At 40.7% G+C, this 27,427-nt stretch overlaps 1 long non-coding RNA gene across 1 annotated transcript in view; it reads right to left on the bottom strand.

Annotated features, from left to right (window-relative positions):
* Nucleotides 1–27,046, bottom strand: part of LOC120518484 — a 99,849-nt gene extending 72,803 nt beyond the window's left edge. Inside the window, exon 1 of the long non-coding RNA XR_005631243.1 lies at nt 26,731–27,046. This is a non-coding gene — a long non-coding RNA (uncharacterized LOC120518484). The remainder of the gene's footprint in view (nt 1–26,730) is intronic.
* Nucleotides 27,047–27,427: the final 381 nt, after the last annotated feature.

Consider the following 27,427-nt stretch of genomic DNA (forward strand, 5'->3'; position numbering starts at 1 on the left):
AATCCCCTTTTACAGAGCCACTCTGCAGAGATCCGCTTTCACTTTGACATTAAAGCGTCCTTTTTTTCTGCTGATCAATGTCATAAAAGCAAAATGAAATCCATTGTGATCCAATTTGTGTAATGATAAAATGTGAAAACTTCCCAGGGGGTGAATACGTTTTAAAGGCACCATACATTCCCCTGGGATATCATTTCAATAGATGGTGAAAATAATCTAGCAAGACAACAATTTACAGGTATGACAATAAACAAAAATAACATTTTCTGGGGTGCTTTGACCAAAATAGCTGCTCACACAAGCCATGAACCAGTCTTGGATAGCGCTATGACGCACAGTTTCATATAATGCCAGCTATTGTCACAGGCTCGGCTGCTTTAATAGGTACTCAGGACTGTGGAGCTGGGAGGCAGCAGTGCTAAACTCTGAGCCACTGCTCTGTTTAAAAATGAAACACTCAATCATCCAGTAGATTTTAGGGTAGTGCAGCTAATTAGACTGACGATTCACTGAAAACAAACAGTAGCAGCTTACAGGGCAAAAAAACTAATAACCGGCCTACATAAACATGATAACCAGCAACACAAATAAAAATGCACACTTAAATTAATGTTTTTCTCAATGATAGCTATCAGGTGAGAGATATGGCGTTTATAAATTTTCTTAATTAGTGAGAACGCTGCTCAATCTTAATGAACGTTTTAATGACCTTTTCTAATTATCTTCTAGTATTAATTTGTACATTCAAATGCCAACACCTCCTTCGCTCAGAGAGGTATGTGATAAACGGTGGCTAACAGTTGTGCTACTTTTATGCATTAATAATCTTATCATTATGTGCTTGGCCCACAATAAAATGACCTAGGAAAGGATAGTAAGGTTTATTTTCCTGTCTCCCTCTGATAAAACAGAAAGCCAAAGCAGGTCAGATCTCCACAGCACAATTTCTGCCGTATTTGGCTTACAGTACTGAAGCTTCACAGATTTGATGAACCCAATGTAATCATCATATATACTTCATAAAGAGCTACAGATGATCTGCAGTGATGAAGGAGTGGCTGCCAAAAACAGAGGGTTACTTGGTGACAGGACAGTCCCCATCCTGGTCATCAGTATCACCAAAGAATGTCATGTAATTGGTGGCCTGGTAATGCAATGGATGTCAATGCTGGCTCACATCTCCAAGAGACTTCAAGAGTTCAATTCAAGATTGGCCATTACCTGGATAGTTTCTGTTAGTTTTCTTTCTACACCACAAAAGTATGCAGGTTTGGTTAACTGTCAACGCTGTGTAGGATAGTTGGTGCTTTTATTTCACATCTAGTACTTCCTGGGCTGACACCAGCTCCCAGCGATTCCAAAAAATGGATCCTGGGTTATTTGGTGAGATTTGCTGCAAGAGAAGGGGACCAAAGGCCAACACTGTGTACCATTTGTTCTGTAGAGCTACCCAGCTGATCCATCCCCTGTGTATGGAACAGGCTAAAGGCACCAACACTTTGGGTGTGCCAAGGAGGAGCAGATCCCCAGCTGTTCACCAAGAATACTATTGGAGGTGTCATGACTGGTGCTTAAGAAGACACCTTCACCCAGCAAAGTACATTAGCACATTTATTAGGGGTACATTTATTTGCAAAGGACTGACAGCAGGTGGTGGATGGGTTCAGGTTTGGACAAGTGTTCCAGGTCTCAGACCACCTGCATTCTCCTTTCTTGGTAGCCCTACAATACCACTGCCAAGTGTGGCCACCAGTGACTCCTTACATAAAGCACCACAAGCCCTCAACCACCTCACTCACTGCCCACACATTGATGTCACCTGTTCCACTTTGAGCTACAGAGGCAACACCATCTGCATCAAGTATGGCAGATGATTAAGGAGACTTGCTGGTGGCCATGCACCCAGGGTAACGGACTTCAACGACAGAGAAACATCTCTGAAGTGCTTGCTGGTACATTCTCTCTGTCCACACCACCTCTTCTATGTTGTAGACGAGCTCCATTCATGACAAGGTGCTAACATCAGAGAATCTACTATGTCACATTTCTACTGTTTCTAAGGATATTGCTTTATGATTTTGTGATATACTTGAAAAAATGTATTACTTTATAAAAATAATAATAATGTAACTACAATAATTCAGCAGTCATATATATATATATATACAGTATATATTAATATATCTCAAGTCAAGTCGGAATATATATCTCAAGTGCATTGCCGCACCCATCACACAATGAAACAGCTCAGGATCCCGGTTGGCAACCCACCGTCAGACATGCAGTCCAGTCCCACCCTCCACAGCAAGGTGTTACGTGGACAACCCCTTGGCCTGGTCCAGCCACTCTGATCCCCAACAATGAGGGTCCTACAAGCTGGATCACCCTCAGCGAATTGCACCACATGGTTGTAGTGACGCTCCCTCACAATGCAGGTAATGTGCATTTGACACAAAGTCAAACCAGTGGTACCCAAGGATTTTCTGGAGAGACACAGTACCAAAGGAGTCCAGTCTTTATCTCAGGCCACTGGATAGTGTCCATGTTTTGCAACCATATATCAAGACAGAAAGCACCAGGGTGGAGATATTGGGAGTGTCACACACCCCTTTCCAGCAACCTCATCACCCCCCATGCTCTCCCAATCCATGTACTGACCTCATGGGAAGAGTCACCAGAGACATGAATGTTGCTGCCGAGGTAAGTAAACCTCTCGACAAGGTAAACACTCTCTTCACAGACAGACACACTGCTAATGGCCTAATTCCTGGATCTCGGTTTTTATCCAGGACACTCACAAGCCAAGACACACAGACTCCTCGCTCAGTCTCTCGAGTGCCCCAATCAGAGCCACCATTGACTCCACGAAGATCACAGTATCATCAGCAAAGTCAAGATCCATGAATCTTTCTTCACCAACAGATGCCCTACAGCCGCTGGACCCCATGACTTTGCCCCACACCCAGTCCATACAAGCATTGAACAGTAGGAGCAAGAACACACACCTGCCAAACCCTAGAATCAACTGGGAAAAACACAGAGGTTCTGCCTCCACTCTGCACACTCACAGTACCAGTTTACAGGCCGTTCATGATATCCAGCAACTTTGAGGGGATCCCACGAACCCTCAGGATGTCCCACAGAGCAGCTCGATCAACTGAGTCGAACACTTTACGAAAATCGACAAAGGCTGCAAAGAACTCTGCCAATATTCGCATTTGTGCTCCATGAGAACCCTCAGTGCCAGAATGCGGTCAATGGTAGACATCTTAGGCGTAAAGTCAGACTGCTCAGGGTGCTGGGACTTTTGCAAAGTCAAGGAACATGGAGCCACTTTCACCACGGTCACCAGACCCATGGGGACCCTGACAATCCTCATAGCCAGCCCGGTCAGTGCCAGTGGTGGCATTGAAGTCACCCATGACCAAAGGAGTGTCACCTTGTGGGCACCCATCAACAACCGAATGAAGTTGCAAATAAAATGTCTCCCTCACCGAGACATCACTCACCGTGGTTGAAGCATACACTGAGACAACAGACAAGGAACCCAGGGAGTGCTGTAATCTGAGTCTCATAATACACTTGTTAAAAGGAGTGACATCAGAAGCCATTGGAAGAAGCCAATTTGCTACAGCAACAGCTACTGCCTGAGTATGACAGCCATCAGAGTGACCAGACCAATAAATGGTGTATCCACCTACAGAGATCTGGCCAGTCCCAGGTCTGTGCACTTCAGAGAGTGCTGCCACTGAATTATGGAGTTACGCAGAAGAAGATGACAAAACGTTCCATGCGCCTACCTGGATGAGCCACCTCAAATTGGGACCCAAGTGCTGCTGTGCAGTGGGCGACACCTCAGCACCAAACCAGTTCTGATCCCCAACAGACTTGACCCCATTGGACATCTGATAGTTTTGACTCTTCTAAGGATTGGGCTCCTGAGGACTTTCCTCCCCATCTCCTTCATATGGGTGGCTGCAGCAGAGCTACTCCAACGGAGAGCAAAAAAGGAGTCCTTTCTGTCATTTCACAGCTGTGTGAAGTTTTTCTATGGTGGCTGGCGTGCCAATCGTGCCACCAACCCCTATGATTTCCCTGTAAGTTGGAGGACCACTTGCAGGGCCGGATGCAGTTTAACGTCATAACCAGGACCATATAAATATAAAACTTTGCATTCTACAACACACAGCAACAATTCTAATGAAACTGCACAATGACTACCCCCACAGTACTCTAGTGGTCTGGTACTTTGAATTTGCACATGCGCCATAAGGCATTTAATGCTGACTTTGCTGTAAAGGAACTTTGCCCTCAAAGGATTTGTTAACTGCAGCATTACTGTGCAGGATTCCTCAGAAAAAGCATGCTGTTTGACCTTCATTTTGTAGTTTTCAATCATAACTTTTGATTTAACTCTAGAGCTCCAACCCCATCTTATTTATTTATCTTATTTATAAAGTATGAGGCATGAGTGTAGATCTTCTCTATGTCATTTTGTTTTCTGGATTATATATTTATTGCATTTCAATTATATAATCTATATATATAATTCACTAAGGCAAGACAACCATGGAAAGCACGCCGGAAGAGGCATGGATTCACTAAGCTGCCGACAAGTGAGACACCTATGGCACACGCAGGAAAGAGCCACGCCCACCAACTCCAAGACCATTGGATACAACGACATCTCGCAGGACCACGCCCACCAACTTGGACGCGACGACACAGAAAAAATGTCGTCATTTATATTCGTCTGTCGTAGAGGCCACATGCAGTGCAGGTCAGGTTAATGTCATGTGCATTGACTGTTCATAGAGGCATGTTTCTCGTGAAGGTGAATCGCCATATGCAGCGCGCGAAACAGTTTGTGAGGGGTATCCCATGGGATCCTTAAAACAATCCTTTAAAACTGAGGTTGAAGCACAATGAAGTAAGCAGTCTTTAAAAACCAACTTTTCGGTTATGATGCATGACCGCGTGCAGCATTGCTAACTGTTTTACACGCTACATACAGCTATTCGCTTCCGCAACAAACATGCATCGTCTTAGATGCTCCTGCATGAACATGGAATACGTTTTCCTGCCCACCAACACTCCTTTTTCACCGGCCGGCGTCTACCCTCGCTCTCTAGGCATTCACACTGCCTGCCCATTTGCCCGGACGCAAAAACTCACCGACCACCCAGTTAGTCCCTTTTGTCTGCGGTAAGAGTCCACATGCACGTCTGAGCCACGCAGCGTTTGATATGCCACGGGTTCACTATTGTGTTGTATTTTGCTCTCTCCAGAGTTACATCTTTTCATTCACTTACTGTTGTATTCTCACACCAACCCGTTTTAGACATCCGTGTCTTTCCAGAAGTGTTTAGCATTCAATAAATAATTATGCATGACATTGAGCGTGTGTCTACCCAGCGCAGACAGGCATGGGTAAGCCGTTGAACCCCATTCGGGCTGCAAGCCGTGGAATTCCCACTAAATGTGACTCATACGCTCCCACTCAATACGTCCCTACCCTTTGTGCACACCCCCCTCCTACCGTGGCCGGGTATCTTGGTGGATTATATATAGAAAAGCAGCCAAAACCGAGGGGTATCCCATGGGGTCCTTAAAACATTCCTTTACAACTGAGGTTAAAACACAATGAAGTAGGCAGTCTTTAAAAAAAAGACGTTTCGGTTACGACGCACGCCTGCGTGCAGCATAGCAAACTGTTTTACACGCTACATGCAGCAATTCGCTTCAGCAACAAACATGCGTCTTCTTAGATGCTCCTGCACTTTGTTCACACCCCCCTCCCACCTCGCTACTACCGTGATCTGGTGTCTTGGTGGATTATATTTAGAAAGGCAGCCAAAACCGCACAGAGCAATGAAAAGTTCCATCTTTTCATTCTCATTCTGTTGTATCCTCAAACCCTCCCTTTTTAGACAACTGTATCTTTCGAGAAGTGTTCAACCATCATTAAATAGTTATGCATGACATTGAGCGTGTGTCGTAAGCCGTGGGTAAGCCGTTGAACCCCATTCGGGCTGCAAACTAAGTCTCACTAAGTGTGACTCCTACGCTCCTACTGGTTGCGTCCCAACCCTTTGTACACACCCCCCTCCCACCTTGCTAATACCGTGGTCGGGTGTCTTGGTGGATTATATATAGAAAAGCAGCCAGATCCGCACAGAGCAATGAAAAGTCTACGTCACTCACAGGTACATCTGGACTGTGTAAAGACAGCGACTTGACGAGTTGGAGGTGGGCACATAAGCGGGCAGTGCATACTGAACGAGAAATCAGCAGACTAGCATGACGAACGGAGCTGAATGGATGTCATTCTCCTTTCCTCCCGTTCCACACTCTGCGCCGTGCACCCCTATCCCTCCGTCTGGCAGGAGAAGGCGCGAGGACGGTCCGCCAGTTTTCAGTCACTTCAGACGATTGTGTGTTGGTTCGTTCCGTGCATTGTTACAATGTTGCTTTTCTTGCTGATTTATTACATTACCGATTTTTCAAATGTTAATTTTCTCCCTGTGCTTAAAAATCATTAAAAAACCGGCCTGATTATGCGGCGTATGGTACGCCGCGGGTTGGCTAGTATAATATATTTCTGTTGTTGTTTATAATGTTTCAGTAATACCCTGTGCTGTCTGCCATCGGCATGACTGTAAACCGAGGACTCGGTCGTCTAGACACACTCCTGATGTTCTTCCTTTTTGCATACTCACCATATGCTTTCAGGTGGCCATCCTATTAGGTGAGTATAAAAGTCTCAGGTCAGTGGAGGAGCTAGTGGCATTCTGTCAAGGCTGACTTGAAAACATAAGTTGGGCGCAAAAAATATGAATTATGGCTTGGCATTTAGGAGAGCACAGAGTCAAAGTCAATTTGTGAAAGGGCCCCAGCATCAGCTTGATAAACATGACATACTCAGTGCAACTGAAACAGAAATGTGACCTACAGGACAAAAAAATCAAGATTCGTATTTTACTTTTATTTTTTAATTCAAGTAAAAAATGTAAATATTAAACACTGTTGGTCTAAATGCAAGTAAGAACATAAGGATTTTGACAAACAAGAGGAGGTCATTCAGTCCATTAGGCTCGTTTGGTTTATCTAATAACTAAGCAGGTCCAGTATCTCACCAGATACTTCCCAAAGATTGTCAAGGTTTCTGTTTCAACTCCATGTCTCAGTAGTTTATTCCAGAGTCCCACAACTCTGTCTAAAGAAGTGCTTCCTGGCTTCAGTCTTAAATGCACTTCCCCTTAACTTCTATACTGGTGTCCTTGAGTATGTGATTCATCCTTAAGTTGAAACAATTCTGCTGGATCAACCTTATCAAGGCCTTTGGTAATATTGAAGACCTGGATTAGGACCCCACATAAGTCTCATTTGCTTGAGACTAAACAGGTTTAATTCTCCGAGTCTGTCAGAGTAGGATATGTCCTTACAGTAAGTCCTGGGATGCACCTGGTTGCTCTCCTCTGCACAGCTTCAACTGCTGCTATGTCTTTCTTGTTGAGTGGAGACCAGAACTCTACACCATACTCCAGATCATGTGGTCTATATAACTATTTCATTTATGTTAGGTAGAATGCCCAGAGGGGACTGGGCGGTCCCGTGGCCTGAAACTCCTGCAGATTTTATTTTTTTCTCCAGCCGTCTGGAGTTTTTTTTTTTTTTGTTTTTTCTGTCCACCCTGGCCATCGGAACCTTACTCCTTTTCTATGTTAACTAATGTCTTATTTTAATTTCTTAATTTTGTCTTTTATTTTTCTTTTCTTCAGTATGTAAAGCACTTTGAGCTACTTTTTGTATGAACATGTGCTATATAAATAAATGTTGTTGTTGTCTTACTAGTGCATTTTATAGTCTGAGCAACATGTCCCTCAATTTGACGTTACTTCACTTACAATCACTTTTCTTCCCATGTGTACGGAGTGATGTTGAGGGTTTCTCTTTGGGGATCTTTGAGAAAACCTAAAATGAAGTTGGAGGAGTTTGGAGGAAATTCCCCTTTGAGCAGTACTACTTAATTTTGGCTGCACAGGAGCAGGAGGTTATTTTTTTCTTTTTTATATTAAATTTACAGGATGAAAGTATGATGCTAAACAGTGCTGGGGATATTATAGATAGTTTGGCTTGAGACTATCAGTCTGACAATCAAAGCACAACCATTCCAAATCTGATGACAGGGAGAAAGCCCACCAGAAAAGAGGCCAATGGTAATTTGAAAAGAAGCTGCGGGTATTATGGCATTAGTTGAATACTGCCTGCAGATTACAACCCTTCAAAGTAGAAGGAGATAGATAGATAGATAGATAGATAGATAGATAGATAGATAGATAGATAGATAGATAGATAGATAGATAGATAGATAGATAGATAGATAGATAGATAGATAGATAGATAGAATTAATACTTTATTAATCCCAAGGGGAAATTCACATACTCCAGCAGCAGCATACTAATAAAGAAAAATATTACATTAAAGAGTGATAACAATGAAGGTATAACAGACAGACAATTTTGTATAATATTAACATTTACCCCTCCAGGTGGAATTGAAGAGTCACATTGTGTGTGGGAGAGGAACGATCTCCTCAGTCTGTCAGTGGAGCAGGACAGTGACAACAGTCTGTCGCTGAAGCTGCTCCTTTGTCTGGAGATGATCCTGTTCAGTGGATTTTCCATTATTGATAGGAGCCTGCTAGACAGGAGATAGACCATTTCATCTCTGAAAATCATGTGAGATGTGACAAAATGCCTTGTGGTGTAATGACACCAAGGTACGACTCACAGGCACAGCATGGTTTCACCACTGGGCAAGGGCAGAGTAATCAGGCATCCCAGTAATACAGGACAATGATTTCCATTATTATACCTCAGAATTATGAGATTTCAAACAGTGCCCAAAATATCTCCATGGTAGTTAGGGAGAGTCAGTGTTGACGGACTTACTGATATCTTACTCTTTTACTATGTAATGTGTAATAAATCAGGTATGGAGAATGTTAATACTTAGCAGATGCATATCATAAGTAGATTAATCATGTCATAAATGGAAATGTAAGCGAAAAACAAACCACCTTGTACAAACATCAAGCAAATAATCCACTTTTCAAGATACGCACACATGCTCACTCAGTAGATGGGGTTCACACACCGTGGTATCGCTGCCGTTATCTTTTCCTGTTGCTAAATATCGACCCCTGTGCACTCCCGCTGCCAGCTGGGAATTGAAGTTCACTCTGTAGCCCAGCCACAGGTTCATTACAATTATGGGGTTTTCCTTCGACATAGTGTCCACAAATAAACTTTGCTGCTTAGCCACAGTCACCCAATTGCTGTTTTATAAGAGTATGTGGTCCCAATTGTTTAATGTTGAACTTTTCAGTAAGCATATTGTTCTGAATGTTGAAATTTTATGTGACTTGTCCGTTTTATGTAGCTACACCCACTCGACTGAATTACGGCTATGTACACACTGCTATATTTACATTTTAAAATGATATTTTTTTTAATTAATGTTCATCTCAGTCCACACTAGCTTTTTTTACATCATTTACAAAAGTATCTCCATCCACATTAAAATGACCAAAAACGCATATGAAGTAGATGTTCGCTTACACTGGGCATGCATGCATTTATGGGAAAATCCTTGATGGTATGGTAACACTCCCAGCCTTGGAAGTTATTGCAAAACTGTAGTAACCAATAACTTATTTGCTATTTGTGCATGAATGAAGCATTCATAGTACTAAACGCAACTTACATGTGTACAGGTAAGTAACACAACAAGCACAACAGAAAGAAATTCTTCTACGTCCGCTAGGTTGGAATATGGTTTTCTTCTGTGAAGGGTGACCAATTAGGGAATGACATGTTCTAATGAGCAGGATCCAATGAGGGAAGGGCTACAAAATAAATAGAAGCAAATCAGAGCATAATATGAGAATGGGCTTTTAAAAAGTCTACATTTTCACCCACATTTTTGGAACTATAGGACTCTGGAGAGAATTTTCAAAACTCTGTGTTCAGGGGGTTGATAGCACCCAGGTAGTGTGGATAAAGGATGAAAATGGCGATGAATGTCCGCTTTTAAACTAAAATGTAGTAGTGTTACTGTTGCTTAAGTTATGGAGTTCTCAGCACTACTCTAATCCGATACTTTTCTGTGCTGCCAATTGGCTAATGAAAAGTGCATAAAGTTGAACCAGGAGATGTGAAAATGATCCCCAATGGAACACTAGTAGCTTTCGCCCCACGGCACATTTACATAACGTAGTTCAGCTTGTGATTGCGTCAGTAATTTATACATTTGGATTCTTTTTCAAAGAGCAACCTAATTTCTGACAAACGCACCATTAAACATAATTTAAAACCATCAAAATCTATTCTGTAGTGCTAAAAAACAAATATTCACTTTAAAGCAAGTTTATGATTCTTATTTTTCTGCCGATAAAAGAAGATGAGGTGGCATCCTATTGCATATAGTGGACAAAAGGCCACTTGTAGCACTTTTTCCATTGAATTTCAAAACAGCAAAAGCTGGCCACAATACCTCCTGTCAAACATTGTGGTGGTAACATCATGCTGTTGAACTGCTGCTCCCCTTGCAATTTGAATTGGAATTCTAAAAAAAGAGTGGAATTAAGGGGCAAAATTCCAGTGTGCTAAACTGAGAGAGACCAAGCCAGAAAGACTCACCACTGAAATCAAAGCCTTAGGGGATTCCTTTGAGCAATTAGCTAAAGACTGGGCACACATAACATACTAATACATCTTCTACAAAACTTCATCCATTTAGTTTCATATAAATATTGGTATTTAGAGAAGGTGAATAAAGTTCTGAAATGATTTGTCTCAATTTCAATCTTTACATCAATAAAAGTTGAAACTTTAATAAAGGTATAAAGACTTGATATTCCCACTGTATGTTATATATGCTTTATATGTATAGTACATCATGTTTTACAAATACTGTATATACACACCTGGATTATATATTCACTATATTGTACACAACAAGTCCATATAGGACAATTTAGTATTTAGAGGAAACTATAAAGTCAGAGGATTAAAGGAGGTAGAATGGAACAGAAGTTTGGTATTGACGTAAAGACCACCATCTACAGGAGCACACAGCAACCATAATCACTCTGATGAGGATGCTAAATCTTTTGAGAAAGTCGCTCCTATATATCTAGCAGCTGCAGATTTTCTGTGTATAGTTATATGCCATAAGGGAGAAATGTTTCATTCATCCATCAGTCTATTAGAAATGTAGCTAATTCCTGCTCAGTGTCGATCCCAAATGCAGCAATGATTGAGATTACAACTAGCAAATATCTACAGTGGATTCAAAAAGCATTCAGATCCTTTCACTTTCTGTACACTTTATTGGGCTTAAATTTAAATAGAGAAATTTTCTGTTTCTGCCTATAAATCTACACTTAATAACTCATCTTTTCACGAAGCTTTGCAAATGCACTGTAAATCAAAAACTGCAGTCTTTAACTATTCTGAAAGTTTCCTGTGGCATTGTACATTGTGCTGTCTGCTTTAATGATCCCCAAGATGAGTCTGCAACTTGACTGGAGTCCACCTGTGACAAACTGAATGGACTGGACATCAGTTAGAAAGACACACATCTGAGTATAGAAGGTCCCACAAGTCACATTGCATGTCAGGACAAAAACCAAACCATGAAAGTCCAAGGAATTCTCTGTAGTTCTCCACAATCAAGTTGTGGTGAGGCATACAGTCAGGCCCATAAGTATTTGGACAGTGACCCAATTTTCATAATATTGGCTCTGTACAGCAACATTATGGATTTGAAACAAAGCAATCAAGATGTGATTGAAGTGTAGACTTTCACTTTTAATTCAAGGGGTTTAACAAAAATACTGTATGAGTTGTTTACAAAAGACGGACATTTTTATACATGGTCCTCCTATTTTCAGAAGCTCGAAAGTATTTGGAAAAACCAACATCTCTCTATTATATAAAAGAAATCCTGGGATGAGACGTGACTTTTTGAGAGAGATACTTTCAAGTCCAGCGAGAGAAGACATTGTGCCAAGAGATTTAAGCATGCCCGGGGCCGTAAATAAAAGACAAAGAGTAGATGACAAAGTAGAATGTTGTAAAGAGGTTCAAATACATACACTAAATACTACAGTAATAAAATTCAAAATTCTCCAAAAAATGATAGTAAAAGATCGCATTAGCACAAAACAAATGAAAATTATTACTTGGTGAAATAAAGGAATAGCAAAAAGGGATCAAATATATTGTTCAGATTTAAACTTTAAGTCGGGGACTTGTAGATAGTCTAATTCATGTTGCCACGAGGGAAAAAAAATAGTGTTTCTTTCCAATGAAGAGACGTATCCGCGAGAATTAAAAGATTTGTTGTTTGGTGAAAGTGAAATCCCGCAAGAAAAATTATTTCTCATTTGTGTGAATGCTATTGTGAGAAACATTTGTGTAGAGAGTAAGAAACATTATTCACTCACGGGCAGTTATACGTTGCATTGTCACGATGTAATTCCAAACACGGAATCAAAATTCAGTGCAATATTGAAGAAAAGATAAAAATGAAAAGAGATTGAATATATGGACATAGGTGATATGACACCGTGTGAGATGCAGTTCACACGGCACGGCAACAGCAGTAATCCAGCAGCTGATCGAGCAAAAGAGGAGGTAAAACAAAAAGTATTTGATTCCCATTATATCACTGTTTAAGAGGGGATTTCAGAGGAGCGACTGCGTCTCCTTGGGGTGCGTTCAGCCCCCCTCTTTACAACACAAGTAGCAGAAATGCGAAGTGGCTGCCACATAGTGCAGGCCGGGGAATTTGGGTGATCAAAGTGAGCAGGCCTAGTCTTTGTATATAATATCTCACAATTCACACTGCAACCTAAGCTATGAACTCCAAGGGACCCTCTGTAGTCCTCCATGATCAAACTGTGGTGAGGCATAGATCTGGGCAAGGGTAGAACAGCATTTCTAAAGATTTGAGTGTTCACAGGAACAAAGTGGCCTTATTAATTGTGAAAGAGAAAGCATGTTTCTAGAGTTGACTCGAAAGTATTTGGAAAAACCAACATCTCTCTATTATATAAAAGAAATCCTGGGATGAGACGTGACTTTTTGAGAGAAATACTTTCAAGTCCAGCGAGAGAAGAAATTGTGCCAAGAGATTTAACCATGCCCGGGGCCAGAAATAAAAGACAAAGAGTAGATGACAAAGTAGAATATTGTAAAGAGGTTCAAATACATACACTAAATACTACAGTAATAAAATTCAAAATTCTCCAAAAAATGATAGTAAAAGATCGCATTAGCACAAAACAAATGGAAATTATTACTTGGTGAAATAACAGAAAGGCGAAAAGAAATCAAATAATATGTTCAGATTTAAACTTTAAGTCAGAGACTTGTAGATCATCTAATTCATGTTGCCATCATGGAAAAGTAGTGTTTCTTCCCAATGAAGAGGTGTATCCACGAGAATTAAAAGATTCGTTGTTTGGTGAAACTGAAATCCGTATACGTGAGTGACAGAGACACGAAGCGGCTGGTGCGTAGCGTTGGCTGGGGGGTTGGCGAGCAGGGAGCAAAGCCCACCAGTAATCAATAATATAAAGATCATTTTCAATATCTGGTTAAAAGTCAAATCAAGTCCAAGTCCAATCAATGACTGCATGAAGTCTGGAACCCATGGCCTTCTCCAAGTGCTGGCTTTCCACCCCAGTGAAACTTTGTCAGACCTCCACTGCAGCAGTCTTCATGTGCTGCTTATTTTCTGAACTTTCAGCCATCAGGTTTGTCTTCAGCAACAACAACATTTATTTCTATAGCACATATTCATACAAATGATGTAGCTTAAAGTGCTTTACAAGATGAAGAAAGAAAAAAAGAATATAAAAATTAGGCAATACTTTATTAATTAACAAAAAATAGTGTCAGATGTTCAGGGAGGACAGGAAAAAACAAAAAAAAATTCCAGAACTGCAGAAAAAAAACAAAATTTGCAGGGGTTCCAAGCCCATGAGACCACCTAGCCCCCAATAGGCAAGTGAAAAGCATCTCCAATTGGGTTGAGGTCAGTTGATTGAAGAACACACCTGCTCCCCATTCACACCTGAGACCTTGTATAACACTAACAAATCACATGACACCGGGGAGGGAAATGGCTAGTTGGGCACAATTTGGACATTTTTCACTTAGGCATGTACTCACTTTTGTTGCCAGCGGTTTAGACATTAATGGCTGTGTGCTGAGTTATTTTAAAGGGAGAGCAAATTTACACTGTTATACAAGCTGTACACTGACTACTTTACATTGTGTCAAAGTGTCATATCTTCAGTGTTGTCTCATTAAAAGATATAATAAAATAGTTTCAAAAATGCGAGGGGTGTACTCACTTTTGTGAGATACTGTAGGTTGATAAATATTTTGTATGTCTTTATTTGTAACTTAAAACACTAATGTCTATCATTGATAAGAACCAGTCTTTTTTAAATTTATGACAGTGTTGGGGGAAGTGCTTGAAACAAGTTTGGCAAATGTTTCTCTGCAGGACTCGCTCAATCAACCCCCACAGGAAAGCCAGACTACCTGGCTGACAAACTTCAGCTCAACACATGGTTTTGGGGGCAGGTATTCTGTGCTCCATTGGTTTGAAGTATAGCTGTTTGGAATTGGCTTGTATCAGAAACCTTTAAGTACCATGATGTCCTAATGGCTCTAGGGGTTGGACAGAAAACCTATGAATTTGCTTACTTTACCTCACTCTCTCTCTCACCAAACTGATGAAAGACCATCTCACACCATGAACTGAAAAGGACAACACAATGAAGAGCACAGCTCAGCAGCCATATTGAGACAGGCATGTGGCCTGTTCTGAAGAAAGCTGACACACAAAATGATGCCTTAACTAGAGACATGTTAAGTAGCTAACAAGTCTGTGTGCCGCCTGAAACTACACATCACCATTTATCAGGATGTATGGTTGCCAATATTCAAATGTACTTTGCATATTGTTATTATTTATGAATGTTATCAATAATATATATATATATATATATGCTGCATATAATGTATTTTTTTAATCTAGCAGCCACTAATCCATTTATGAAACATTTCAGATCTGATTTTTAATTAAGTGAACTATCACAGCTTCTACTGTTCAGAGTTACATTTTTGAGACATGAACAATTCTGGAATCCACAAGCTTTATTTCTGCACTTATAGAAAAGCTGGGGTCTTCGTGTCAGAACTGCTTTCATTGCGTAATTTGCTAAATAAATTGTGGACATTTTAAACCAGGATTAAGTAATCATAGCTCCTAGGGTCTGCTTGTTTTATTGTTGACTCTCATTGTGAATACTGCTCTGCATGGTAAACACTGATACAAAATACTTTAGAAAACTAATTACCAACTGTTTGTTTATCTGAGCCATAGAGTCTTAACCTAAAAGCACAGGTCAAGCAAAAAGCAAAAGGCTAAATAAAGACCAATAACAATCGTCAATATGTCTTTCACACCCACTGACTCTATTTCAAGTCAGCTGACATCTTGTGCATTTTAAGATACCTGAAGAAGTTAAGAAAATCAGTTCCGGTAAAATTTTTTATTTTTCTGCCTATGTATATAAGTTACCTCAAAATGTACAGAAGATATCTTAAAATAAAAAGAACAACATTTTCATCTACCTTGAAATACATTTCAGATATCTAAAAAATGGACTGGAAGCTATTTTGAGATATAAAGGAAATGCATCTGAGATGTATTTACAGTATTTTTAAGATGGCTCTGAATGATAGTCAGACATTTTGAAATTTCTGTAGGGTGAAGTAAGATTTATTTATAAAAAAAAAAAAAAAAAAAAAGATATTTGAAAGTGGGCTCATCTAAAATTAAAGGCAGCCGTCAATATCCTCAGAGACAGTCATGGCCTCTTCCTTTGGTTAAAGGAATACTCCACCACCCAAAATGATATTTATGGAGAAGGACAAAGAAAAAATTTTAATTATCTTTTAATGGAGAACTGTATTAACAAATTTTCCGATACAATGGGCTTTAATTGAAACCCATCATGAACAACAGTAAACTATTTCTAAATGTCATGAAAAAAAAAATGAAATTACTCGAGTCACAAAATCCAAGTGTCAGGTATCAGTCGTTTGTTCACAGACTCCTGAGCACTCGATACATCTACAAGCACACACATAACTGGGTTAAGGCGAGTAATGTTGTTAAGGCAGAAACCTGGTTTCCTAATAATCCATTATGACAGACACCTGGAGCTCCTACCTGGCTGGAACGCCTGTTTAATGGAAGGACCGGGGGAGAGAGCACATACAGGGTATTATCTTCACCAGAGCGCTTGATGACAGACCCCCCGGGATGCAGCAGTGCCACAATTTCCCACAGGGCATCGTGGACATTAGAGTTCTGTAATTCAGCCCTGTTGGGTTCTGTGGGTGCTGCACAGACTGTTGAGCCATACTGTGTCGAGTTTCCACCTCACCCGGAAGTGCTCCAGGCCACTGGACGTACTCCCAGGTGCAGGATAAAAGGAGCCCACTGCCACTGTTCCAAAGGTCGGGACGAAGGAGACAAAGCTTATTGAACGAGGAGTGGAGGTGGAAGACAAAGACAGATTGTGCTATTGTGCTTTGTACTGTGCTGCACTGGTGGAAAACGATTTGGGAAGTGTTTCCACAAAAAATAAATAAATGAAAACATGTGTTGCTTAACTTGTGTCTTATATCTATCTGTGTCGGGTTTAGGTAGTTGAGCTCCCCGTCCAGGCTACACCATGTTTAGTAATCTTCTGGAGTTCTCCTTTGTTAAAATGCACCGAGTTCAATTAAATTGTGTAAAAAAAAGTGTTAAACATCATCATCACTACCATGAATCAGAAAAGAAGCATGATGTCTGTGATAATGTTCTTGTGTTTTATAAGTAGTTTATTCAAATTGACACTTTTTTATAGGTTTTTGTCACTGGATTGCACACAGCACACTCTTTTCTGCTTGGCTGTGCAATTGAGCCCTGCAAAGGACCTGGTTGGTGTGCTTCTTACCTTACATCCAGGGAAGCTGGAATAATAATAATACAGATATTTTTATTTCAATAACATAAATATCACGTTAGGGTACTCGTTACTTTAAAAAGTAATCTGACAACATAGTGTGTTACCCTACCACTCTTGAGATTGTTCTGTGAAGGTCATCACTGTACGTCCAGCTCATTCACTTAAATATAGTGATTTCTGAAATATCGAGATGGTCAATTTCAGCCAGGAGAAGAAATAATGGGATGACCCAAACTTTTTGCCTCTGGAAATGTATTTTGTGGAAGCTTCTACATGTGGCTGCTGAAAGTGCGTGCAAAGCAAATTCATACACAGACTGACAGAGTGTTAGGGTCACATGCAGACTACAAAGTCCTTAATCGTAGCCCGGATAAGGGTTTACATGGCCACACAATTGGGTTATTCATCACAAAATCTACTTCTGTTAATTAGGTTTGTTAGAAGCAAATAACCCGGTTTCCTCTAAACAGAATAAGGGTTTACATGGCATTTAAGAATCCAGGTTTCTATGAATATTCAGGTTATTGAACCGCATAACGAAAATCCTTTCATGTATGATAGTTAAGTGGACTCAAATGACATCGAGCTTTGTAATGAAAAGCCCCACCTCCTACCTTATGACTTATAATATTTAAAATATTTTCTTGTCAATCACTTCAAACAACATAGGTTAAGTACAAAAAAGATATAAATTTGTGGATGGAGTGTTCATTTAGGAAACATTCAGACTTCAGCAGCCTAAAATAAAAATTACAAAACTGAAAACATATTGGACAAGGATTTCAGGGAGGGGGGTACAAAAACACAACATACACAGCCCAATACTAACATTATTGTTACCTCAAAGATATCTTCACCCATATGGCCAAAGTTAGCAAAATAGAAAAAAAATCATAACGCGAATGTCACAAAAGCAATCCATAATTCTCTCCAACGTTGGGTTACTGTATGCATCTTACACCAAATTAACTGTTACTATGTTGTGAATTTACATTTGGCAGAAAAAGAAGAAGAAGGAGCGACTCCACAGAACTGGAGCTCATTAAACAAATAAACACAGGATTACGTAGGAGTATGCATTAGAATTGTTTGAGCATGTTTGAACAACCAGAATAATAAAATCATAATGAAACTACCCGGTTATCCTTTCCTTTGTTTTGTTTGATTCAAATTTTGGACCAACTATTGAGAATGATCATACAAACAGTATATCTATAGCAAACGAACAGTGGCATGATGAAAAGACAAAAGTAATAATAAATAACAACGTCCAAAATTGTTACAGAATAAATCAAAATGGCACCAAACAAATCTTTGACAACATTTCATTCATTTCCAGATATCACGCAGATCAAAACTTACAGAAAGCTCTTTTCAGTAACAAAAGCGGAGAGGATAGCAACAAAAACACTTTGCATTCCATTGCCTTGCAGTTGCCCTGGTCGTGAACACATCAGACAGTCCTGGCTTTACACAGAACTGTAAACTGCTTATGGCAAAATTACTTTGTACATACAGCAAGCAACAACCATTGGCAAACACTCTTAAGACATGATAAATATTTACAGCCGTTGTTCATCACATACTTGCAGCACCGCTGCCTGCCATAGAACGATACAGTCTGCATACACGCAGTGACAGAAGCAGTGGTGGAGCTACAGAGGTAGCGGCCTCTCGGCTTGTCCTCCTTCCAGGACTGATGCTGCAAACAACAAATGGCCACAAATTAGAAATAAGTGCAAATTATATATAAATCTATAACACATTGTGTTCACAGAGTTTTATTCTTCAGGGCACTTGTTTGGCACTAGGCTGTCTGGGGTGAGGCCTATCCCGTGGGCTAAGAAAGGCCTTTAGTGCAGGGTTATGGAGGTCCGCTAGCTTTTTTGTGCTTGGGTGAATATAACATTTACAACTGTAGCACCTTTATTTAGCTTCCCTTTCCTGGCTTATGATACAGACAGTTATATTTGTGTCATGAGCTGGTTTGCTGTTGGTTCTTTTGGCTACAATTGGGGAATTTTTGAGGTCAAGCATTCTATTCCTGTCATAATTTGCACAATTTTCCTAATGGTTTAAATGTTGTAAGGTTTTTTTTTTTTGTAATGTCTTAGATGGTAGGTTAGGTCCTTTGATCACCGCCATTTTGAGCACCTGTTATTAGGTCCGTATCCCAAACTTCTAAGTGTGACTTGTTTGTATTTGGTGCGACAGGATAAAGGGTTAGATAGGGGGTTCTCTTTCTTACACAATGAGCAGGTACAAAAAAATGTTCAAAGACTTCTGCTAAAGTTCTTCTTGCGAGTTTCATTCAGTTTCGACCTCTGTGCTTGTAACTTTTCACTAAGAATTTTGTCTCACACTTTGGTTTTGCTTGTTATTTTTGACTTCCCACCTTTGACCCTTTTATTGCTATCATTTCGCGCATCTTACAGTTTTGTGCAAAACTTTACTTGCCATCTTGCTTTCAGGACAATTTGAACACTATGAATTTTTTTTTGCTTGTCTCCCTGACACTTCTAGAAAGCTTTGAACATTATGTGACATATTCAGTGCAAATGTCTATTTTACTATTTAACGCCTATCTGCCATGACTCTTATGACTCCAAAATTCACATAATGGAACAAAACCTTGGAGAGGTCTACATATGGTTATCATAATAAAAATAACATCTCTGCTGGAAATTTGTCAAGAGTATGAGAACAATTGAGGCTTTTTAAAAACATTGAAATGGCCCGAGCCAAAGCCTTCCAATGCTTGATCATCCTTTCTTGATTACATTTTGTCTGAAGAAGGGGCCTGAATTGCCTCAAAAGCAATAAAAGATGTCAATTTGCTTGACTTCTAACTACATTCATATTGATTAACACGGTATAACACCCTAGTTCTTTATCACTTCTACAACACAGTAAACATGAACAAGTGACTGATCCTATTGTGAACAACAAACAGCAGTACTAAATCCACAGCATAGCAGCATATTGAGATCAGACTGAAAAAGAGACACAGCAATTTACCCAAGTTCAGGTCGAACTAGAAGCACTTCAAGCACGCCACACTTTTTTTCCTTCTTTGTTGTAATTAAAAACCTCCCAATTTAGAGGCGTAATCCCAGATAAATATCTCAGAATGTTACTATACGGTTATTCAATAGCCTGCCTGCTTGTGTCGTCAGTGTTAATCATTAACCTTTGCTCACTTTAGGCGTCTAATGGAGAGCAGGTTCATTTGTGTGCAATCAGTTTCTTTTGAGAAGCCGAGCTTACTGGAGGGGCCGCACAACTTGTGGAAGTAGCAATTACTGCTGATAAAATACAGGCTTGGATCAGACCCAAGCTGCAAACCTGAATAACAAATGAAAGCGCACCGACTGTATTACATTTTGAGCGAAATCTGTTTAGAAAGAAGTTCGGGGCGTCTGACGGCTTTCTTGTTAATGTGCAATCAGCGAATAATTTCTCATCTGTGGAGAAATCCTCGCTTAAGCCAAGAGACAGCTTGAAAGAGTGAATAAGCACAGCAGCAGCAATGGATGTATTTTGGAAATCAATTGTGCTGTATTAGCATTCCCAAAAGGTAGCCAGCGTCGGTGAGGCCTTCTGAAATATTATCTCACCTCTCCGTCTGCATATACTGTAATACGGGCTCCTGAACGAAGCTCTTATGCACATACACCACACTTGCATTTTAATGACCTGGCAACACAAAAAGCCAGGCAAGGAGTGTACGCAGTAAATTTACAGGCTGAAGATGTTGCAAGGTGTAATAGAAGGGCATTTCAATGGAGTTGAAAAAGCATAAATGTAGTGAGTATTTATAGAAATACTGATTTGTTCTATGCTCTTGGGATTCCTAGGAAGATGGATGACCAATAACATCTAGCTTCTAAAAACAAATAGGAATGTAACCTGAAACCTGAGACAAGCTCAATTAAATGAATTTTTAGCTTAACTCCGAGTAAACACTTAAAGCGGATCCGATTGCAGAGGGTGACTTTCCAGCTGTTGCCCTTTCACTTGAATCAATAGAACTCAGTGCAGTTTATCACAATTGTTTGCATATTTATAAACGTCTAATCTGGCCTTTTATGAGCAAAATCTTAAATGCTCCCAAACAACTCTGTCAATACATGCCAGATTTAGTTTCAGGCCGATTCACCAGGGACCATTTCTGAATTAAGCCTCAGGATTCAATTTTCTGCTGGTTAGTTAGGCTACTCCATTTTGGTAATCAATGATGAACAATAAATGCACGAGGTGAGCAGGACCCACCGACACAATAAAGAATAAATGGCTCGGTTCTCAAAGCAAATTATCGGTCAACTCAAAGCAGATACTTTGTAAATATAGCCGTCAAAATGCAAGCAGAAACAGTTGCAGGACTACTTTGAATGTGGAGAATGCCTTGGCTTTGTTTTGCTAAGAAAGGACCTCCATCTGTCTGTCACAAATCCCATTTGGTCCTGCACAGGGTTATGGGGGCAGTGCTGATCATAGCGGCATTAGACACAAGGCGTGGAGAAGCCATAAGAAAACAGCGTAACCCCTTATTTTCTTTTATTGACTTAAATGATTCACGTAAATGGTACCAATTGTAATCATTTTGGATGTGATAGCTGTACAAATTGATTCAATAAATTTAAAAGGGCTCTCATTTTCTTCATACTGTTAAAATATAAATATTAATAATTCTACTGTAGTTACTGCTAGGTGGTATTTACAGGAGAAGGGTGCTCCCTAAAATAAACCATTTTTTGAACGGCTTGAAAACACTATCAAATGGAGCAACTTCTAGTTAGAGGAGGTGACAAACTCAATGACTGCAGTTGCTCGTTGCTTGTGGATGTCAAATGACAGGATTAGGAATCGCTGGTAATGACAAACTGCATGAAATCTGTGACAAACTCACAGTACAGTTTCACATTTTCAGAAGATCGTGAGCTCATCCTTTTTTTCCGGAGAGCCAATAACATGACAGAACTGGCGCAGGCGTGAGGGTTTTACAGGTACGGAAGCAGCAATCTATGCTCCCCACAAACCATTCTGTCATGATACATAATTCACTTGGAAATTAGAAAGACGAGCTCCTCTTCTGTTTCAAAGGTCCAAAATATCCACGTTGTTTATTCCTTCACATTAGACGTCTTTCCCAGTAGTTTTCATTCACAGACTTCCTATAGATAATCTTATCGAGTTAGAAGCAGTCAATGCAGATTCTTTTTTGAAATCCACAGTGATGCAGTCCAACTGATCGGTGACTTGCCCTCGACAAAATCAAATGGGTAACATGAGAGAATGGAAAAAATAGGGCAGGGATTGTGAACTCACCAAACCAGGAAAGCATCTGTTCGGCACAGGCATAGTCAGGCAGCACAATATTGTAGGTCAGAAAAAGGAGGAAGCATCTGATAATTTGGAAATATGAAAAGTCCGCTGGTAAATCATCACAAAGTCATCCCCATCCAATTCCTAGTTGTGCAATTGGACATCCTCAGGCAAAGAGATCAGCAACTGCAGTTGACAAACCTGACATCTCCCTGTGACAGTCCGGTTTAGCTCCACAATGCTTTGACGCTACTGGGAGCATTTTCAACCCAGAACTGACTGCAGTCACCAAGATGAGCTGGGCAAATGAGGACACACACTTACAGCAAAGGTGACAAGAGCTTTTATTAAAATTCAAATAAAACATCATAGTGCAATTAGCACAGGGCATCATCAACAAATAAATAAATAATCCTTAAAAGTGTCCGTGTGGAGGTTAAAATTTTCATAATAAATAAGGTTAAAATCCATGACAGGAAACGTTTCTAAAAAAAACTTCAGTCCCGGGTGCATCCTTTTAAAACCAACGTTTCCATTGCTTACCCCAAATAGGTACCTGCAGCAAGAGGAGAACTTCTCCCAACAGGCAGAGCCAATCTTTCCTCACAAGCGCGTTATCCCTGCTCTCCCATGAGCTCCCTACGGGGTGCTGCACTAAGCCAAGCCTTCCTCCTTCTCCTGCAATCATTCACTCGATGTCCACAGAAGCCTTCCCAAGCGCACAGTCACTCCAGCTCTTCAAAGTGCTCAAATGAAGGAACTTCTGCCCCTCAAGTGCTGGTCAAAATGCTACTTATGGGGTCACTCCCCACTGCCTGCCTTCATTTCTGCAACACCGTTCCTCTGTGATCATGCCCTTTATTTCTTTTCAGCGCCCCATCTCTCTCTTCTTTCTGTTATTGTTCTCTCTCTGTCTGTGTCTTCTCTTCATCTGTCTATGTGTCCTTCTCACCCATGCAGGCTCCTCTTATATAGGGTGGTCCAAATCTAATTATGTAATTTTCATTACGCTATAACTTAAGTTTATTATATAGAAAATCACCCAAAAAATCCCAGACCATCGAGAACTGTGCGAAATGACAACATGAAAAATCGTCTTTGCGCCGAACTGGAATCGTCCCAGCATAAATCAAAGTCATCCAGACGATCTGGATCTGCAAAATTAGATCTGGACCACCCTGTATTGTCTTGATTGGGTGAAAATGTGAGCCTCCACCCAGTCCAAGGTGTAAATGTGGTACCTGACTGATCCTCTTAAATTTGCACGCAAATGTTCGATCAGTCAAGCACCACCATCAAACACAGAACATTGCCATCATGCGCACATCCACACTCATTCTGAGCCTGCACACTCTCAGAACTCAATCATTTATTTAATAATTTGTTGTTTGTGATGGACCACTTGTGACGATGTGGGTTCTGCTCCATGTTCCCATTGCTGTTCGGAAGCCCTTGAACCCTACACCGTCGATAGTTATAACCGAGATGAGCTAGTCAGTGAGACAACAACAATTGAGCAAGGGGATGGTTCAAAAAGTGCAAAGTGCTTTTATTAAAATAGTCAACAAAAAACTGTTCAAACGAAGTGCAGTGCTTTCAGTACAGTTCAATAAATAAATAATCCAATAAAAGAAATGTGGAGGTTTAAAAAAAATCAATGAATAAATAGAACAATCCTTTAAAACCCGAGGTTAAAACGTTCATCAGGAAACAGACTTTTCAAACACTAAAAGCCCGGTGTCTTCAACTACCATGGTGGCTCCCCTGCTACATCCATCTGGGCTGCTCAACAAGAGAGTCGCCTACATGCAGGAACAGCTGCCCTCCGCTCCTTAGCTAGGTCGGCTCCCAACCAGACCAAGACTTGGACAATTTTCCCAGTGGCCAAGGCACTCATGCCAGGACTACACCAGCCCAAAGCCTCATCGACTCCCGCTCCTATCGACGGCCAAGTCTACTCCTCTACCGGTCACTCCAGCTACTTAATTACTCAGTTGGAGTGACCGCTACCTTCAGCCCCACTGAATGTTGGCCAAACACTCCCCTCGTGGGGTCTCTTCCCAGCTGCCTGCTTTCTCCCATGCGAGCCTTCTGTTATTCTCTCTTACTTCCTGCTTTCTTCAGGCAACCTCCGTCTCTTTCTTTTTTGTACACCGTTTTATTCCTTCTACGGCCAACTCGGGCTTCTCTATATATGCAGAGAGAACATGGCAGCTGCAGCACATTGGCCCAAGCAACAATCACGGATGTGGGCAGTCTCTCACCTGTGCACTTAGGTGAGAAACGCCCACACCGCAGATCGCCCCGAGACGCTACAGCCACCACGCCCCCTCGCTAAGCCGCGAGCGTGCTGATTTATTTAAAAACTGGCCTTTGCTGGGAGAGCTGTGGACCCGCTATACCACAGCACTTATCACACCCCCTGACCAGAAAGCATTTAATGTGATGATGATTTAAGATTATGAAAATCAAGTCTGTGACTAAAAAGAAAAATTGAGTGTATTGTGACAGGGCTTATACACCAAGGCTGTGACTGTGAGATGAAAATGAGTGGAAGTAAATTGGACTAAAGTTGTCTACTTGTGAAATGCATTGATGCAAGTTCACCAGCCATCCATTTATCCATCTAGTACAGAGAGCCATTGCCTGTTCTAGCAACCAATAGGTGCACAGCAGGATGAAACACCAGTGAATTCCATAAACACATCTATGCTGATCCATATTGGAGTAACTGTAGACACCCACCATACCCAGAGAAAGACCCCACACGGACATGCAGGCAGACTCCACCCAGATGTTGGCCGAGCTGGAGTTTGAGCCCAGGACTCTTTAAGAGCTACTGCAGAAAGATTGTACTGAAGACAGAAAACTTCCAACTTATAGGGACCACCAGGTGAGGTATAGAAGAGGTCCGGTATAAATGAGGCATTTGATTTTTGTTTGTCACTTAACTCGAGTGAGGGACAAACAAACACATGGAAAGAACAGCAGGTGTTTAAAGGCTCATGAGATGGTGTTCACCATTAAAAGTGTCTTATGAGCTAAGGCTGTTCTCTTTGGTCTCCCACATAAGCTTCTTCATAAACTCCAGCTTTTTTGGAATTCAGCTGCCCATATTATAACTCAGACCTCTTCTGTGCAACACTTTTACACCATCTCTTAAACAGCTTCATTGGCTTTGCATTGATTTTAAAATTCTTCTACTTAGCTTCAAAGCACTTCATAATCGTGCTCCTTTATACCTCTCTGACCTCGTATATATATTTATGTACTTAACCGCACTCTTAGCTCTTCTACTTCTGGTCTACCAATCACCTCCCCTGCATGCCTGATCACCATGGGTTCCAGTCGTAGTGCTCCTCATCTCTGAAACACACTACCCCAAAACATTTGGGACACAGATTCCCTACCTATTTCCAAATCTCGTCTTAGGACTTATCTATTTAGATTAGCTTACACTACATGGCCTTCTTATTGCTGTATTTTCAGTTCCATAGATGCAGATATACAGTATGTACAGTATATAAGTATGTGTTTAGAAAGGCGCCATGAAATAAAATTATTATTATTGAAGTGCAACCTTCTTGCTAAGATTTTTGATAAATACAACTGATGTAGCTGCAGCATTATACACATCATCAATACTTTTCCTATTTTTTCTTTCTCATCATCATCATCATATTGATTTTCACCAGCCCATATTATAGCAGCAAAAAGAAACAGATGAAAGATGGCACATTAAAAAAAAATAAAAACAGAAGAGCAAAATGTATATGGAATGCTTCTCAACTAGTAGAGCCTCACATCTATGAGGAGAAGCCACGGAGACCGACATTTGCACATTGCTGTGCCAAGGACCTAACAACATATGAAGACACAATGTTCTAGTATTCACACAGGCTTATGGTGTTGGCATTTTCATTTCTGCAGGTAAATTCTTGAAGGGCACCCCCGCATCATGTTTGCCCAAAGTGCATCATTATTATCTTGCCTGTTCGCCTCTCTATCAGTACCAGCTGTTAGCTCTCACTAGCACCAGATGGGGAAAAAAAAAAAAAAAACCACAAACGCAGAACAAAACAAAAGTGCAACTTAAAGCTCCCAATCTTAAAACACTGAAGCATCCTACAAGAAGCACATCTGGGACAAACACTTGCCTCTTTTTAGCTTGTGCCACACACAGTTGCAGTTCCCCCTGCCCCCCCTGGAAGTCGTTCACCCTTTCTTGATAGCAGTTATGAGTCACACATTTTGCATTGGAATAACTTCAGGTTTAGTAAAATAAAAAACTTACTTTAATTAATTTGCCTTGGCACCACTGACACAAACTCCATTACGCCTTCATAAGGTGGCAGATGACAAAAGACTGGGAGCAGCTTGTGAATCGGCTTAATTGACAGCTCACAGATAGACAGCCAGCAGGTGAAAGTGCATGACAGTGATGCTGGGAAGACAGAAGCTTTATCAAGAAAAAATAGTAAATTTAGGGTAGAAGCTCCTTTTATTAATTCTGGATTTCATTGCATCTTTGTCCAGTTCTGTGCCTTGTTGTGCTTATTTTACGGATCTGGAAATGCAGGGAAGACCTCAGCATGAGCAGAACTGCCATCATAGCCTCAGCTCACCAAACTGTGTCTGCTGTTCTCCAAGGCAGTTGGTATTTAACAAAGCCGACTCACCTGTGGACCAGCACTACTTTGATGAGGAGGAGGGGCCTGTTGTGTTGCATTCACACCTGCACCTTGTCAGTATCAGGAGCCTGGAAATGGAGTTCAGAGAAACGCAAAAAAAAAAAAGCATTAAATCAACTCTGCACTTAATACATAAGACAGGAAGAGAAAACCTCTGTTAGAAAACAAAGGACGCAGAGCATCTTGGCTTCAGTCAGAAGGTTAGTGGTCTGATGAGAACAAAACCGAGCTCTCTGAACTAAGTGCCATGTTACACTGCACATTATCAAAATCCCATCGTTCCCCATTGTGGAAACAACC

Source organism: Polypterus senegalus, chromosome 1 (genome assembly GCF_016835505.1).
Source record: "Polypterus senegalus isolate Bchr_013 chromosome 1, ASM1683550v1, whole genome shotgun sequence".
NCBI lineage: Eukaryota > Metazoa > Chordata > Cladistia > Polypteriformes > Polypteridae > Polypterus > Polypterus senegalus.